This window comes from Lissotriton helveticus, chromosome 1_1 (genome assembly GCF_964261635.1).
Source record: "Lissotriton helveticus chromosome 1_1, aLisHel1.1, whole genome shotgun sequence".
NCBI classification, from domain to species: domain Eukaryota; kingdom Metazoa; phylum Chordata; class Amphibia; order Caudata; family Salamandridae; genus Lissotriton; species Lissotriton helveticus.
In genome coordinates this window covers 296740836-296757560 of record NC_136057.1, presented here as the reverse complement: position 1 = coordinate 296757560, position 16725 = coordinate 296740836, and the positions used below count along the sequence as shown (strand labels likewise).

The following is a 16725-nucleotide window of genomic DNA, read 5'->3' as shown; positions in this document are numbered from 1 at the left end:
CGCAGGCTTCTCGCTGTTGGCGGTGTCGGCAACTTGATTGGAGCAAACAGGCCTTGGCTAATGCAAGCCACGCAGGAATCGAAAAAGGCTTGTTACTCGGACCAGCAAGGTCAGAGCAGGTTCTCCCTTTTACAGGAGCGAGGGCAAGTCTGGAGCAACCAGACCCGCAGTGTAAGTTGAAGGTTTCGTCGCCAAGATGGCCGCTAGCCACGTGGCAAGTGGACGGGATGGCGCGTCGAGTGGCACAGTGCAAAAGGGCCCCACGCAGATCATGGAGATGCTGGGGGGCTGATCTTCGGTGCAAGGGCTGCTCGAGGTTGGGGCTTCTCAAACCCCAAAGCACAGCGTCGAGGGTGCCTCAGGTGCTGCGCAGTCAGCGTCTCGGGGGTCTTCCAAGAGGTCCGGTCCCACGTCTCTCGATGCCTCCACGGGTCCCTTCTTTGCAGGGACTGTGGATCGGGCTGAGAGATGTCTGGGAGTCTGGGTCTTGTCAGGCTCTGGGCTCGGTCTCCGGCGGGAGGCGGCGGCAAAGCAGACGTCGAGTTGCTGGTTGGTGCCTGTGTTCACAGGGTGGTCACTCCTTGGCCACAAGGGAGATTCTCTTCCGTCTTCTGTGCAGCAGAATGTCGAAGTCCAGTCTTCTTCTGTATTTCAAGTTGATTCAGGATGATCTGAAGTCTCAGGACACAGCTCCCACTCTTATTCGAATCTGGGGGGCCGGATCACCTACTAGGTCCCTCCTCTGGGTGGAACCAGGAAGGGGGGTGGTTACACCCCCTTTCCTTTGTCCAGTTTTGCGCCAGGACTGGGGCTGGAAAGCCCCAGCACCGGTTTGAACTGGCCTATGCACAGGGACACCTTGTGTGCCCCAGGCATGTCTGATTCTATTCAGCCCTGTCCTACCCAATACACAAAATCCTGTCTGGGGTGGTGCTAGCACCTCCCCAGGCAGGAAACCCTTTGTCCAAGCTGCCCTCGCTGGAAGGACTCCCAGCAGCAGGAGGTCAGACTTGTGTCTGTGGTGGCAGCATCCATTTTGTGATGCTGAGGCTCTGTTTAACTTTAACTGGGGTTCAGGCTAGGTACATGTTGTGTCCCTCTAGAAGGGTGGAATGCTACCCCCGTCGCCAGAACTGGCGAGGGGGTAGTATTCCAATTCGTATGACATCTTACTCGACATGTTTTGATAAAGCCAAACCCAAGATAGCATTTAACCGCGAGGTTCATAATGCACTTAAGAGTATATGGTATGGCAGTATCATGAAACAGCTAAAGGACATGGTTCCGAAAGCTGCAGACAGGCTCAGCTCATGCCAGAGCACCATCTCACATATTTCCAAGCACTCTGCCTCCAGGATTGATGAGGCCTTCCATAGGAGTGACTGATAGGAACATATGTGTCCATTTTAGGTTAGGTATAGGCATACTACACCTAAGTAAGGGGTGGTTACACCGACTTACCCCAGCTGAGTGATCAGCCAGTTGTGTCAAAATATGGAGGCCAGGCCAGGGGTGGCATAATACATGCTGCAGCCCCTGGTAGGCCTTGGAAGCACCTATGCCCTGGGTACCTGGGTACACTGTTACAGGGGCCAATAAGGTGAACCAGTTCCAATGTCGTTATGCACCTAAAGTACATGGGTAACAATTTAGAGAGAGAACAGCAGGCTGTGGGTCTGATTAGCAGGCCCACAGCCACATTAAGTCATAAACCAGTGAAGCAAAAAGCAAAAATTTGGGGTGACCATAGGATAGCAGACCCTACTCTCCTACACGTATAGCCTCGATTAAGAACTTGGTCAGTAAAAACAGCTGATAGGGCTGACTGGCAGCCCTTTGTGGTGTATTATGGGCCACGTAGTTTGGGACATAGCTGGTGGTAGTTCCTCAAGCTTTCTCCACAAAAGCTGCTGACACGCCTAAGAATTACCAGGTGATTCATGGTATTACCAGGCGAGTCCCTGTTACTACCACTGCACAGCGCTTAATTAGTTAAATCAATAAGTGCCAAGGATCTCATCAGGAGGTCCCTGCATCTTGCACCGCCCATTGCCCTTGCCAGTGCCGCCACTGACACTACCAACACAACTACTAACCATCTCTCCCCTACAAATGTGACAATTCAGACTATTCGAGGCCCCGAAAGCTATAAGAGGGGTATGGATGGTCGGTATTAGTCATTTTTAAAGTATATTTAATTAATAAACAACTGTTGTGCTCATCTCTAAATTAGAGAAACATGGCCACCTTGTGACAGACTGTCATAAGCACCGGTGTCAACAACTAAGTGCCGGTGCTGAGCACCTGAAACCACCGCCTCAAATTAAACAATGTCACTGCATCCCTAGAAAATACCATAGATATTTCCATTAGTGTGCGAAGCTGAAAAATGTACAGTAACCCGATTACCAAACATTTTTCCTGCTTTTCACAGATTCCAGAATGCTGATAATTGGAGGGCTATGTGTATTTCATCAACATGTTTCCTTACTTAATCCCTAGAAAGGGCAACTTACTGCACAACCACTAATAAAGCTATTTTGGCGTATGATGCATCAGTTCTTACTGACTTTTCATCCACAAATACTGATGGGGCGGAGTAGAAAATGAATGAAGGAGTTATGCTTTTTTCTCCAAGAGCATTTTTATGTTTTCCTTTCCCACCACACAGTATATAACTTTATGTTTTAATTATTGAAATACTTAAAGAACAATTTGAGATGCCTCCTTCTGTCCTTTGCAGCTCTTCTCTCATTACCTACCCTGTTTAATTGCCCTTTTAAAGTGCCTATTACACTCTCAGTATTGTGCAGTGAATTCAATTTCCAATCCACTTATGCAGTTGGAATGGCATTTTCTTCGAAGCTGTGCAGTTAGAACTTCTGTCTTGGTTGAAGGTAGCTTAATTCCTTTTTTTGCTAACGCATTTCTTACCTTATATATAGAAACTGTTGGTTTATTGAAATAAGATTTTAAACTAATCTCTCGCTCCTTCAGGAATTTTAACTGAATATTTCTGTAACTACATGATGTATTTTCTTTCATGAGCCCTTTATTACATACAAGAGTTTATAGGATAAATAAATTAGTAGTGACAAAGTCAATAGATCTGAATTCTGTTTAGTGAAAACCCTGGGTGAGTAGAGTATGAAGAAGTGTTTTGTGTTTTCGTAAGGTGTGTGAAGCAGATGTTTATGCTTGTTGACAGAATTGGTCGAAGGGGCGGGGACTGATTGTGGGGCATGAACTCCCTTTTCTCCTCTGAGCAGATATAATTCAACCCTCTGGGCATTTTGAGAAGCTAACAATTCTTTCTAACAGGGCTACTATACATTTAATTTTAGAGATCTAACATTTCACAGCAGACCTACTATACGTGTAATAGAAGAGATGTAACCCTTTCTAACAAGGGTGTTATGCTTTTAATGGTAGTAACAGCAGGCCTACTATAATTTTAATAGTAGAGTTCTAACACTTATTAACCGGGCTGGTATACTTTTAATAGTAGTTTTCTAACACTTATTAACAGGCCTGCTATACTTTTAATAGTAGAGTTCTAACACGTATTAACAGGGCTGCTATACTTTTAATAGTAGAGTTCTAACACTTAGTAACAGGGCTGCTATACTTTTAATAGTAGAGTTCTAACACTTATTAACAGGCCTGCTATACTTTTAATAGTAGAGTTCTAACACGTATTAACAGGGCTGCTATACTTTTAATAGTAGAGTTCTAACACTTAGTAACAGGGCTACTATACTTTTAATAGCAGTCTGTGGTTAACGCCTTGGTGACCTCCCGGTTGGATTAGGGCAATGTACTCTACCTCGGGGTTACTAAGGCGGTTACCCGTCGTCTTCAAATGGTCCAAAATGCTGCGGCGCGGCTACTCTGTGGCTGTAAAAGGAACAAACCAATTACACGACATCTCAGGGAACTTCACTGGCTCCGAGTGGAGAGCCGTGTGATGTTTAAAGCCTTAAGCTACATGTATAAAATAAAAGCAGGCACGGCTCCAAGATATTTACAATCCCTGGTGACGATGTTCTCCCCAACTCGCACATTAAGGTCCTCTACCCAAGAACTTTTTTGTGTACCCAAGGTCAGACTTGCCAGGATTGGCAGAAGGTCCTTTGCATCCATGGGTCCCAGGCTCTGGAATTCCCTCCCTCCGGCCATTCGTGCGGAACGCTGCTACGGCCGTTTCCGGAAGGCAGTCAAAACCTGGTTGTTTAACCAATAACTTTCCATTTACTGTATGTTGCTCCAGTCTTCTTTAGCGCCGGGAAACCCTATCTGAGTAGCTGTCGCGCTCTACAAGCTGAAAAAATAAATAAATAAAATAAATAAATAAATAGTAGAATTCTAACACTTATTAACAGGCCTGCTATAATTTTAGCGGTAGCGTTCTAACACTTATTAACACAGCTGCTATACTTTTAATAGTAGAGTTCTAACACTTATTAACAGGGGTGCTATACTTTTAATAGTAGAGTTCTAACACTTATCAATAGGGCTGCTATACTTTTAATAGTAGAACTCGAACACTTATTAACAGGCCAGCTATAATTTTAGTGGTAGCATTCTAACACTTATTAACACAGCTGCTATACTTTTAATGGTAGAGTTCTAACACTTATTAACAGGGCTGCTATACTTTTTATAGTAGAGTTCTAACACTTATTAACAGGGCTGCTATACTTTTAATAGAAGAGTTCTAGCACTTATTAACAGGCCTGCTATACTTTTAATAATAGAGTGCTATCACTTATTAACAGGCCTGCTATTCTTTTAATAGTAGAGTTCTAACACTTATTAACAGGGCTGCTATACTTTTAATAGTAGAGTTCTAGCACTTATTAACAGGCCTGCTATACTTTTAATAGTAGAATTCTAACACTTATTAACTGTGCTGCTATACTTTTAATAGTAGAGTACTAACACTTATTAACAGGGCTGCTATACTTTTAATAGTAGAATTCTAACACTTATTAACAGGCCTGCTATACTTTTAATAGTAGAGTTCTAGCACTTATTAACAGGCCTGCTATACTTTTAATAGTAGAGTTCTAGCACTTATTAACAGGCCTGCTATACTTTTAATAGTAGAGTTCTACCACTTATTAAGAAGGCTGCTATACTTTAATGATAGAGTTCTAACACTTTTTAACAAGGCTGCTATACTTTAATGATAGAGTTCTAACACTTATTAACAGGGCTGCTATACTTTTAATAGCAGAGTTCTATCACTTATTAACAGGCCTGCTATACTTTTAATAGTAAAGTTCTAACACTTATTAACAAGGCTGCTATACTTTTAATAGTAGAATTCTAACACTTATTAACAGGCCTGCTATACTTTTAATAGTAGAATTCTAACACTTATTAACTGTGCTGCTATACTTTTAATAGTAGAGTACTAACACTTATTAACAGGGCTGCTATACTTTTAATAGTAGAACTCGAACACTTATTAACAGGCCAGCTATAATTTTAGTGGTAGCATTCTAACACTTATTAACACAGCTGCTATACTTTTAATGGTAGAGTTCTAACACTTATTAACAGGGCTGCTATACTTTTTATAGTAGAGTTCTAACACTTATTAACAGGGCTGCTATACTTTTAATAGAAGAGTTCTAGCACTTATTAACAGGCCTGCTATACTTTTAATAATAGAGTTCTAGCACTTATTAACAGGCCTGCTATACTTTTAATAATAGAGTTCTATCACTTATTAACAGGCCTGCTATACTTTTAATAGTAGAGTTCTACCACTTATTAACAAGGCTGCTATACTTTAATGATAGAGTTCTAACACTTTTTAACAAGGCTGCTATTCTTTAATGATAGAGTTCTAACACTTATTAACAGGGCTGCTATACTTTTAATAGTAGAGTTCTATCACTTATTAACAGGCCTGCTATACTTTTTATAGTAAAGTTCTAACACTTATTAACAAGGCTGCTATACTTTTAATAGTAGAATTCTAACACTTATTAACAGGCCTGCTATACTTTTAATAGTAGAATTCTAACACTTATTAACTGTGCTGCTATACTTTTAATAGTAGAGTACTAACACTTATTAACAGGGCTGCTATACTTTTAATAGTAGAACTCGAACACTTATTAACAGGCCAGCTATAATTTTAGTGGTAGCATTCTAACACTTATTAACACAGCTGCTATACTCTTAATGGTAGAGTTCTAACACTTATTAACAGGGCTGCTATACTTTTTATAGTAGAGTTCTAACACTTATTACCAGGGCTGCTATACTTTTCATAGAAGAGTTCTGTCACTTATTAACAAGCCTGCTATACTTTTAATAGTAGAGTTCTGTCACTTATTAACAGGCCTGCTATACCTTTAATAGTAGAGTTCTAACACGTATTAGCAATGCTGCTATACTTTAATGATAGAGTTCTAACACTTATTAACAGGCCTGCCTTACTTTTAATAGTAGAGTTCTAACACTTATTAACTGGGCTGCTATACTTTTATTAGTAGAGTTCTATCACTTATTAACAAGCCTGCTATACTTTTAATAGTAGAGTTCTATCACTTATTAACAGGCCTGCTATACTTTTAATAGTAGAGTACTAACACTTATTAACAGGGCTGCTATACTTTTAATAGTAGAGTTCTGTCACTTATTAACAAGCCTGCTATACTTTTAATAGTAGAGTTCTGTCACTTATTAACCTTTAATAGTAGAGTTCTAACACTTATTAGCAATGCTGCTATACTTTAATGATAGAGTTCTAACACTTGTTAACAGGCCTGCCTTACTTTTAATAGTAGAGTTCTAACACTTATTAACAAGGCTGCTATACTTTAATGATAGAGTTCTACAGCTTGAGTAGGCATTTGAGATAAACTGCACTGCAATTCGGAACCTTTCAGTAGCCCTCACTCTCAGATGCGTAACAAGTGACTGACATTCTCCTAGCCCTCCACCCCTTTAGAGACACCAGCCTGTTTTTAAAATTCTTAATTTTCATATAGGAAAACCCTTTCAGACATTAGTAGGGCTGGCAAACCCAGTCACAAGTCAGCTCCGCCTGCTTTTCTAGTGACTCAAACCTGCTGGGCACACGGAGCAGTTGATTTATGTGTCTCCAGCTGAGATTATGTTCGGACCTCCCCTGACGAACCTACATCACACCACACCTCAGGCAACTCCACTGTCTCCCCATACAGAAAAGAAGCACATTCAAGCTGCTGACCCATGCACACAAGGCTCCACACACCAAGGATCCACCTACATCAACCACCACCTGAACTTCCACCAACCATCGAGAACACTACCCTACACCTCTCTTTCACTTGCCCGCACTTCCCTTATCAACCAATGCAGAAGTAGAGGACAATCCTTCTCCCATGTCACTGCAAAGACATCGAACAGCCTCCCATGCAACTCTGGAGCATCACCTCACTTCCAGAATTCCAAAGGGTACTCAAGACCTGGCTGTTCAAATTAGCTTTCTGGGACCTGCAAGCGCCTGGATACCCTATTAAGTGATTAGCCGTGCTATTTAAATCTTGATTGATTGACTGAGTCTGCAGGTCCCACTTCTGCCAGGATAGTTGGGTGCATCAGAGTACTTGCTGAGTCAGCCTACAGTGACGGAAAGTATTTCTTCATAACCTGGGTTATTCCCAGTCATGCCCTATTGCTCATTCTGTAATTCGGACACTGATGTGCCTGATGGAACCACATCATGTCCGTTCAAGAAGAGAAGAACAGGGCTGGCTTCTGTGTTCTTTTACTCAATATGGCTGGCTTCTTCGCTGACGGCCCAGATTAGCTTGCTCATTTTATGATTGTTTTTGCCTTTCAGGACACTGGAAGGACAAATTCACTTCGATACAGAAGCCTGGCCTACAAATCTACAAGTGCCTATGTTGACAGCTTCACTGCCTGTGTTGCTGCTCCCATAAAATGGAGAATACAAACCCTCTGTTAGGTTATTACATCCCATAAAGCTAAAAAACCAAAGGTATCATGAAGGGACTGTTGAGTGGCCATGATGGATTCGTGACACGCCAGTGTTCTCTAACCTGAACCGCAAGGTCTTCAATCGCCGAGTCCCGCTGAGGCTGCATTCTTGACAGCGGGTTTGTAGCGGGCTCATATTCAATTTTATTGCATTAAATTAATTGTACGTCTATTATTTGCTGTCTTCAGTACCAAGGCTGGGAAGGCTCAGGTATTGCTGACTGTAGCGAGCCATCGTGATGACCAACCTGTCTCTTGCATGAGTTGTGTCTGCCATATTGGGTGAGTGTAAAAGCCACACAAGGGGATGGCATGCTCAAGTTGTGTGCCTTAGGATATGCCTACAGTAGGTGTAGCAACAAAGGTGTTGACGTCCATAGAAACCATGGAAGCTATGTTTGTCACCTAAATAACGACTGTACGTTACTTAGCCAAATTCCACCCAAAAAGCAGCATTGGGAAGGAGGAAAAGTACCAGACATTTGCACGTCCCATACTCCTGCTTATAGTGGTGAAGTTAGGATGGGGATTTTTATCCTGCTCAGCGTGCATTAAGAGTTTTTGTGAAGTTATAGCCAGAGGAGCAAAGATGGGCTGTCACCTTGTGTTAAGAATGCATTGGAAATGCAATATCATGCTGCTTTGTGGGTCCCCATTTACAGTATAATACGAAAGCATGGTAGTGGGTGATACAAGCAGCCTAAACCGGATGCTACTACAGTCCAAAGAGGGTTCCCACCTCACTCCAGGTCATTATGGACCAGGCTTCCACAAGGAGTAACTTGTGGGATACTGGTAGCTCTCCTGCTGGTTGTGTGATGGAACCACGCATGCGTTTCCACACATGCCGGCTCCATGCAGTCTGTACAACGCAAGTCTTAACCACAAATATGCCTTTACCACACATGCCTTTACAACTATTTGTGTGTTGTCAAAGCATGTATGGTAAACACATTTCCGTGGTTACGACTAAACCCCCCCTGACCCCGCCCTGAGTCCTAAAACTCCCCCCTCATGAAAACCAACCCCCTCGCCCCGAACACTAGAAACTTCCCTGCCTCCAGTCCTAAATACTGCCCCGCTCTCCCCTAAGCCCTAAAAATTAACCTGATCTCCCCATATCCCTAAAAACTCCTCCCACGCCCTAAAATCTACCCCTGGAAACTACTCTGACCCCGCCTCCATGAAAACTACCACAAACCCCCCACCCCTGGAAAACACTCAAGAACCCCCACCCCTGATAACTACCCGAACCTCCACCACTCCAGAAAACTACCCCGAACCCCACCACCCCTGAAAACTATTCTGAACTCCTCCACCCCTAAAAACTACCCCAAACCCCCACCACCCCTGAATAATACCCTGAACCTCCACCACCTCTGAAAGCTACCCCATACCCTCACCACACCTGAAAAATACACTGATCCCCCACCACCCCTGCAAACTACCGAGAACCTCCACCACACCTGAAAACTACACCAAACCCCCACCACCCCTTAAAACTACCTGAATCTCCCCTGTCACCTCTTAAAACGACCCCAACCCCCCCACCCCTGAAAACTACCCTGAACCTTCCCCAACCCCCAAAAACGTCCACAACCCCTCCCCCCCCAGACCCAGCCCCAGACTCACTTACCTGTCCGTGTCTCAGGGGTGTGGAATTTAATAAAATGTCTACTTGTCGAAGGGGCAGGTTGCTTCATAAATCTACTTGTCCTGTAACAAAATCCACTTGTCCCTTTGGTGCTCTGTAGTGCGGCGACAAATTATGGCCGCAATCTCATTATATAAGAGCTCTAATATAGCCTCTCTTATTATGCCAGGGCCCATATCATAGTAGTGTTTGAATACTTGCAATTTCCTTATGTTGCCACGTTTCCGCAGATCTACATACTGTGGTTAAAAGTAGTAATAAGTAATAGTTCCAGAGTTTAAATACCCTTTTCAGTCTGTGAAAATCTACTAACTTGCATGTTTTAAGGGTTTCCAAAAACTCTTCTCTAACCTCTTCCCATACTGAGAAATGTTGGCAATTTACTCCTGACAATGGCAGACATAAACCTTCTTCCAGAGTTGGGGGAAAAAAGTGGTTGGAGGGAAACTGAAATTGCAAACACTCAGATTTCTGCATGAGCAAATCTACACATGCATATATATATGCATGCTAAAATACAGTTCACAAATGTTTTCTAGGAGTACTATTTCTTGACTTACTTCTATAAATTCTTGGGAATTCACAAAAGCTGTGTAGCTGCACCTAATGCAAGGGCATTTACAGTGGTTGCACTTTTGAGACTTTCTTTAATAATCGGGCCCCTAATTTGGTCTCGCGTTGACCGTGACCTTTCAAGTTTATTAAAATTCTGTCACTCTCTCTCTCTCTATCGTCTGGCTTCACTGTGAGTGACAGCATTCTGCTCTTTCACAAAGAGCATATCGGCACACAAAGTAGTTTTGTTAAGTGCCAGTAACTGTGGTAGTGTGTGCTTTTAGAGACCAAAAACAACTTTTGCTTTTGTCAATGTATGTTATAATAGCAAGGGCCTGGCAGCTCCCACACCAATAAGGTTTTACAAAAAACATGCCAAAACAAGTCACATATTGACAAAACTAAAAAGCTGACCACCAATTTCAGACCTACTGGCTTTGCCAATGCTTCTTTATTTTTGTTCCCCGTAATCTTATTGAAACTGTTTACACTGATTTTCCATTATGAATATTTTTGAGAAATACTACCATGCATCAACACATTACAAAATGATGCTGCAAAGCAATGGAACATAAAATTTACAGTGGTTTAGCTAAATGTTTTTTCCTGCTTTTATTTTGTTTTTTTGCTTTCAAGCTTCTGCAAATATTTGCATCAAATCAGAGAGCATTCTGGGAGCATTTTACATAGCCTCATACGGCTAAACTTTGAAAACGTGTTTACACATTTTCATACTGGAACCACTGTCAGTAGTGCAGTCAGAGCTTACAACATTTACAACATTTACGCTTACCTTAATAATAAAGGCTTTCAATTAATGAACCGTAAATACAAGTTTGAACAGCATTAACATATGGACAAAAATATTACCATAACTGCAGACAGTGCCCTTCCCTGATCCATATTGTGCTACTACAAACTGGCAGCCAAAGAGTTTTTGCTGCAGGGGGTTTGGCCTACTTGTCCCAAGGACAAAATACACATGAACATTTGTTGCCCTTGACCCCAAACAATATGTCCTGGGTGTTGGGCTATAGAAATTCCACATCCATGGTGTCTGTTTCCTGACGCTCCTCTTCCAAGTCCCCGCCCGTTCCGCACACAAGTGTGCATGTGCCTTAACCACATGTATGCGTGGTTAAGGCAAATTCATTGTTCGGGCAAGCGTGGTTGCGCTTGTGGGTTTCCAGGACTAGTTGCTCTGGCTGCATAGTTCTCGATGTTTCCCTCTCCTGCTACCTGTAGGTAGCTCTACTGTGCCCATTCCAGTCCACTCAATTAGAAACTTTTGCTTAACTGAAATAATATATGTAAACCTAAGTTCCAGCTGTGTATTTGACACAACGTGTGTATTTCCAGAACTCATAACCTGATGTTCAAAAGCTGATGTTTGAGTAATAATCCTGTTGCATTTGTGAGACGTATTACTAATGTTATTACCTTGGTGCCAGGGGCATTGCAACTGTGACTATTGTGCGGTACCCTGCGGAGGAATTCCAAACTGATAGAGCCTGTTTTACATTACCACTGTCAACCCTGCCTGGTGCACTGAGGTGATTACAGTCTGCGTTTGGTGGCCGCTACTGTATTCTTGCCTGTCGGGGCTCACTGTTAAAACACTAATATTGGTAGCCTGGTACAGACTGGCCTATAGGCATGGGAGGTGATTCACCAAAACGCCAGGGGTAGCAGCAGTGACATCACATACCCTTTGCCCTTAATGAATTCACAGGAAGTGACATTATGTAACCCTTGACCCTTGCTTTTTCCAGGAAGGTATGTCACATGACCCTAACATCACTCTCACACGAATATGCCTCCTTATTACGCATGCCTTCACTCTGCATGCAATTACAACGCAAATCCTGGGTTGCATTGGATAGTATCCCATAGTAACATAAAACTGTTCTATACATTGCTTTGTGTTATTTTGCGTCAAGTGGAAGTTCCAACAGTGGTGTATGGACGTTCCCATGCAACCACCCATGGATTTTGACAGAAATCCCTATGTACATGCATTGGTAGAAATGAAAATACATCAAAATCTTAAGACTCCTCGAGGCAGGCATAACATAGGGAAATGTTTTTAATTCCACTAGCTTTTCAACCTTTGCATTTGTGCTGCATTGTACCCAATACATACAGCATGGGAAAAACCTTAAGGAATGTTTTTTGTACTGGAAGGGCCACCTTCCAGTACAAACCCTGTGCTTCAGATAATGCACACTCACTTGCACTATGGAACAAGGATCTTAGGGCTAGATGTAGGTAATTGTAAATTACCGATTCAAAAATACCGAATTTTACCGATTCGGAATTTTTGAATCGGTAATTACTATGTAGATAAAAAATCTGTAAAAATTACCGAATCGTTAAGATTCGGTAATTACCGAATCGGTATTTACAGATTCGGTAAAATAGGGAAAGAGGCATGGGTGGCAGGGTGTCACTTTGACACCCTGTTGCACCCCTGATTAGTTCTTGTGTGCACATGTGGCAGACATACGTGCCCTAAGGGTTGGCCTCCTCTGCCCCTGCTGTTCTGGGCTTGGTGGCCTTCCTGGTTTGGTTGGTGGCCTCCTTCCCTGTGGGTTTTTTTGGCCTCCTAGGATTTTCGGGTGTCTTTACCCTTCCCTGTCTTTTCTGTTTGGTTGGGTTATCGCTCCTGTTCGGCCCCTGCTCTGGACTCTGGGGCCGCGTCGTTCGGTTTAGTGGGGTGGGCCGGTTTCTGGCCTGTGCCTTCCTCCTTCCTAGATGGTTTGGGTGCTTGTGCCTGCGCTCTGTTGGCTGGCCTTGGCTTCTTTCTTTGGCCTTCTTCGGGGCGGTCGCAGTTTTTCTCTGTGTCTTTGTGGCTGGCGTGTCCTGTGTCCGTTGGTTCTGGGCGGGTGGCCTTGTCTGGTGAGTTGCTTGGCCGTGTCCTTTGGGTTTTGGTTCCGGTTGCCCTGTCTCCGGTTTCTCTGGTTGGCAGCCTCCTTTTGGGGCCCTGGCCTTCTGTTTTTTGGGTTGTCTTCGGTTCTTGTTTTGGCCCTGCTGTCCTGTTCTGGGTTGCGGACCGGTTGTTTCCTGCGGTTCCCCTTTCCTCCTTCTCAGTGCTCCCTTGGGTTGCTGCTTTTGTTGTGGTTTCCTGGGTGTGCTTGTGGGTGCGGAAGGCCGGTTTTTTGCTTTGGTATTCTCCAATATGTTATTGAATGGGGCGAGGACATAAGGGACCTGGGGGTAATGTTCTATTACTTACTGGTAATCTTCATTACCCCAGGTCCCGTTGTCCTTGTCCCATTCCGGCGCCCCTCCCTCCCGGGCGGGCGGCCTTCCTGTCTGGGCTTGGTTTTACAGACGGGATGCTGGGTAAGTACTGCTTATGTACTCCCGGTAGTATTTGGGTCCCAGCATGCCTCTGCCCTTTTTTTCTGTCGGGACATGGTTATCCCCAATATGTTAATGAATGGGACGAGGACAACGGGACTTGGGGTAATGAAGATTACCGGTAAGTAATAGAACATTATTGTCTGTGAAACATTCAGACAGTTCTAACTTGTTTCCAAAGACTGTGATGCATTCTGGAATTTGTAGATTCTGATTACCTTTCAACATCTTAAATGTAAATCCTGATTTACAAAGCGCTATTGAATAAAAATCCAAAAATAGCTTACAGATAACACAAAGTGGCATGTGACATCTATATTTTAACCAGGTACCGCACTTACCTCTGCTATGGCAAAGTGCCTGGCTCTGTTTATGGCGCTACACTTGGCTGTTCTGTACTTCCACCTCCCATGCTCGTGGTGGTGCAGCAAGTCCTGCCTTAGACGCTGCACATGATACCGCGTAATACACCCCTGCCCTTGGCACAACACATCACTCTCCACTTGGATCAGGCCGCTGCACTTCACTCTGGATTACACACTGCACCTGTCTCTCTGCATCTGGCTCGTGAGGGGCAGTTGTGGATTGACACTGGCAGGTGGCGCCGGCAGAGCGCGTGCCCCCTTCCGAGCTTCACTGCCCAGCGCATTGAGCCTTCGCCTCTAGGCTCTGTAACGGGCTCGCGCCAAAAGGCCCTTTGTTATCAAATAATCTCAGTCCTCCGCCGACCCCGCCCTCTGTCCCACCGGGACTCCCTCCGCGGCCAATGGGAAGGCCGCATGCAAAGCAGTCCCGGTCCGGACGCAGCGCGTGCCTGCTGCGGCCCGAGGACAGGGATCTCATCTGCCCAGGCTCAGAATAGCGCGCGCCGCGGCCTCCCCTGGCAGCGCGCGCCGCTATTAAAAGCCAGATCCCGGCCCGGCTTCTTCTCGGCCGAGGCCACGCGCTGTCCGTCCGGCCTGGGGGAGTCCGAGGAGTCCCGCCCCGCACGTGGAGCACTCTTGTGCGGGATGTTAAGAGTCCCCCGCAGATGGGAGCGGGCTGTTACCAGAGGTGAGTGAGCATCTCTCCATTGTCATGGATAGGACGTGGGCGCTGATCAGCGGGGGCCGGTGGGGCTCGGGGTCGCTGGCACGATGCAGCCACAGTCCTGGCGAATGCACCCTTCCTGTCGGTCATTCAGACTAAGTGGCTCTGTCCTGTGGTGATAATTACCGCTCCCACGCAATCTGTCAACTGGGAGTGTATGATAATCTAGAAGGAACATTTGCTAAAAATCTGAGATGGGGGATTGGGTCTAAAATCACCTGCCCTCACCCTCGGGTCATTAATTCACGTCTTGCCATGGATCTGTCTTCACAGCGCCAACGCTAACTGCTCCTTGGCGCTATCTACTTTTACGACATACCCTGTGCTCGAATAGGAAAACATTTACTCTGAGGATACAGAAATGGGGGTCCACAGTGTGGGAGAGGGAGGGGGGCGGAGTCTGACAGTCCATGTTCACCGTTATTTAGAAATCAACTCTGCAGCAGTCATTTGCAACAAGCGTGACAGTAAATCTGTTCTTTTCTAAATTAGTCACACAAAGATTGCAATTTAAAATACCTCACAGGGTTAATGTGCTAGTTGCAGAGATCTTATGTGCCCATCAATCTTCAAGGGATTATGTTTATAGGAGGGTAATTTAGGTAATCATCAATGCACTTCGGTCTTCCTACGTAGTAGTGTCTTTGGCCTAGTCACATTATTCACTGATAAAATTACACTGAGGTTAATGTGGCTGCTTCAAAGCAAATAATGTAACATGTAGATCAGAAATTTGTATTTTATGCTAAAAGGTAAGTGGGTTATATATAATACGTACCTGTAAGGTCGATATATGACTCCTGCACATGGGAACACTGTACATCGATTTACACACTTGTATGACTTATCTCTGCGTGATGTGTGTAATGTAGAGTGCTCTGACACCCTTCATTGGGATTAGGAGCGCTGTAAAAGAATCAAATTAAAAAATAGTAAGTGCTATTTAAATCCTCGTTTGTGTAATTACTTATAGAGACATATAAATCTGACATTCTTACAGTGCATGCATCTGTTATTTGAGGGCTTGTACAAAGTCGGAGCTGTTTCCAAATCGCTGCTTTTTTCTTGAATCCTTGTGAAGTGATACCAAGCTGTGAGCCTTTGTGTTCCTCCATTGCATTTGCATCCGTATAGCTCCGGGCCAGGATGAGACTGCAGCAAAAGGAGGGCTGTGCCCATTTCGATGTTTCCTGCACTGCCTCACTTTAAGGCCGTGGTCTTTAATCTTTGCAATACTGCGCCCCCCTTTAAAAAAATCTCAGCCCCCCCACCCTAAGAATCACAAACATATGGTCTCACAAATATTCTATACAATTAATTGGCCACTCTGAATATATTGAGCAATTCCGTTGTTTCATTTATCCCTTCTCAAAACACAAACACGTGATTTCCAGCACACAAATGGAAGGCTGTCTCCATGAAAGTATAAAAACATCAGCAGTGTCAGAAACTGGGGCACACTGATTCAAATCCTCCACTTTGACACCTACTTGCAGCCTGGACACAAGTGATAATAAAAACAAAAATAAGTTGCTGATGCCCATTACAGAGTGTCCCATTCTCTCTCTGTTTTCTTTCATTAAAAACACAGCACTGTTTTCAGAATGAAGTTTGTCTCAGTACCACAGAGTCTAAATAAATGACTCTCATCTCCACAGCGTGATAACCCACGCCCCTGGCCCCGAAATCAATTCAACTCCTGCAGAGGAGTTTTGGGCCGACCATTGGGGTACTCTGGCACTGCCAGATGGGCCAGCGTGAAACGGCCAATCTGTGGGCTTTATTTCTTTGGTCAGGTCATGGCACACTTGACTAAACAGAAGTCCCAAATAGTGGCTGTTTCAAGCTGGCCTAGGTGGCAGTGCCGTGCCAGGCTGCCCCAAAGGGCAGTCCAGCAACACTGTACCGGGGGCCCTCCATGCAGTTTGGAGATTCTGTTCACAGGGCTGTCCTTCTACCGCTAATAAATCCTGATAAAAACAAAGGGGCATATCAGCAACAGCCAGCGATAATTATCGCTAAGCACTTAGCGTGAGCTTAATTATCGCTGGATTAAATTG

At 44.2% G+C, this 16725-nt stretch overlaps 1 protein-coding gene across 3 annotated transcripts in view; it reads left to right on the top strand.

Moving 5' to 3' along the window:
- The window catches only part of LARGE1 (LARGE xylosyl- and glucuronyltransferase 1), a 1129206-nt gene that overhangs the window by 184283 nt on the left and 928198 nt on the right, over positions 1 to 16725 (top strand). The window contains exon 1 of one of the 3 annotated variants that reach the window (XM_078669758.1): positions 14517 to 14629. The exons of the other annotated variants lie outside the window; for them this stretch is intronic. The gene's annotated coding sequence lies outside the window, so the exon portion shown is untranslated. Of the gene's footprint in view, positions 1 to 14516; positions 14630 to 16725 lie in introns of those variants that run through there. 3 annotated transcript variants of the gene reach the window in all.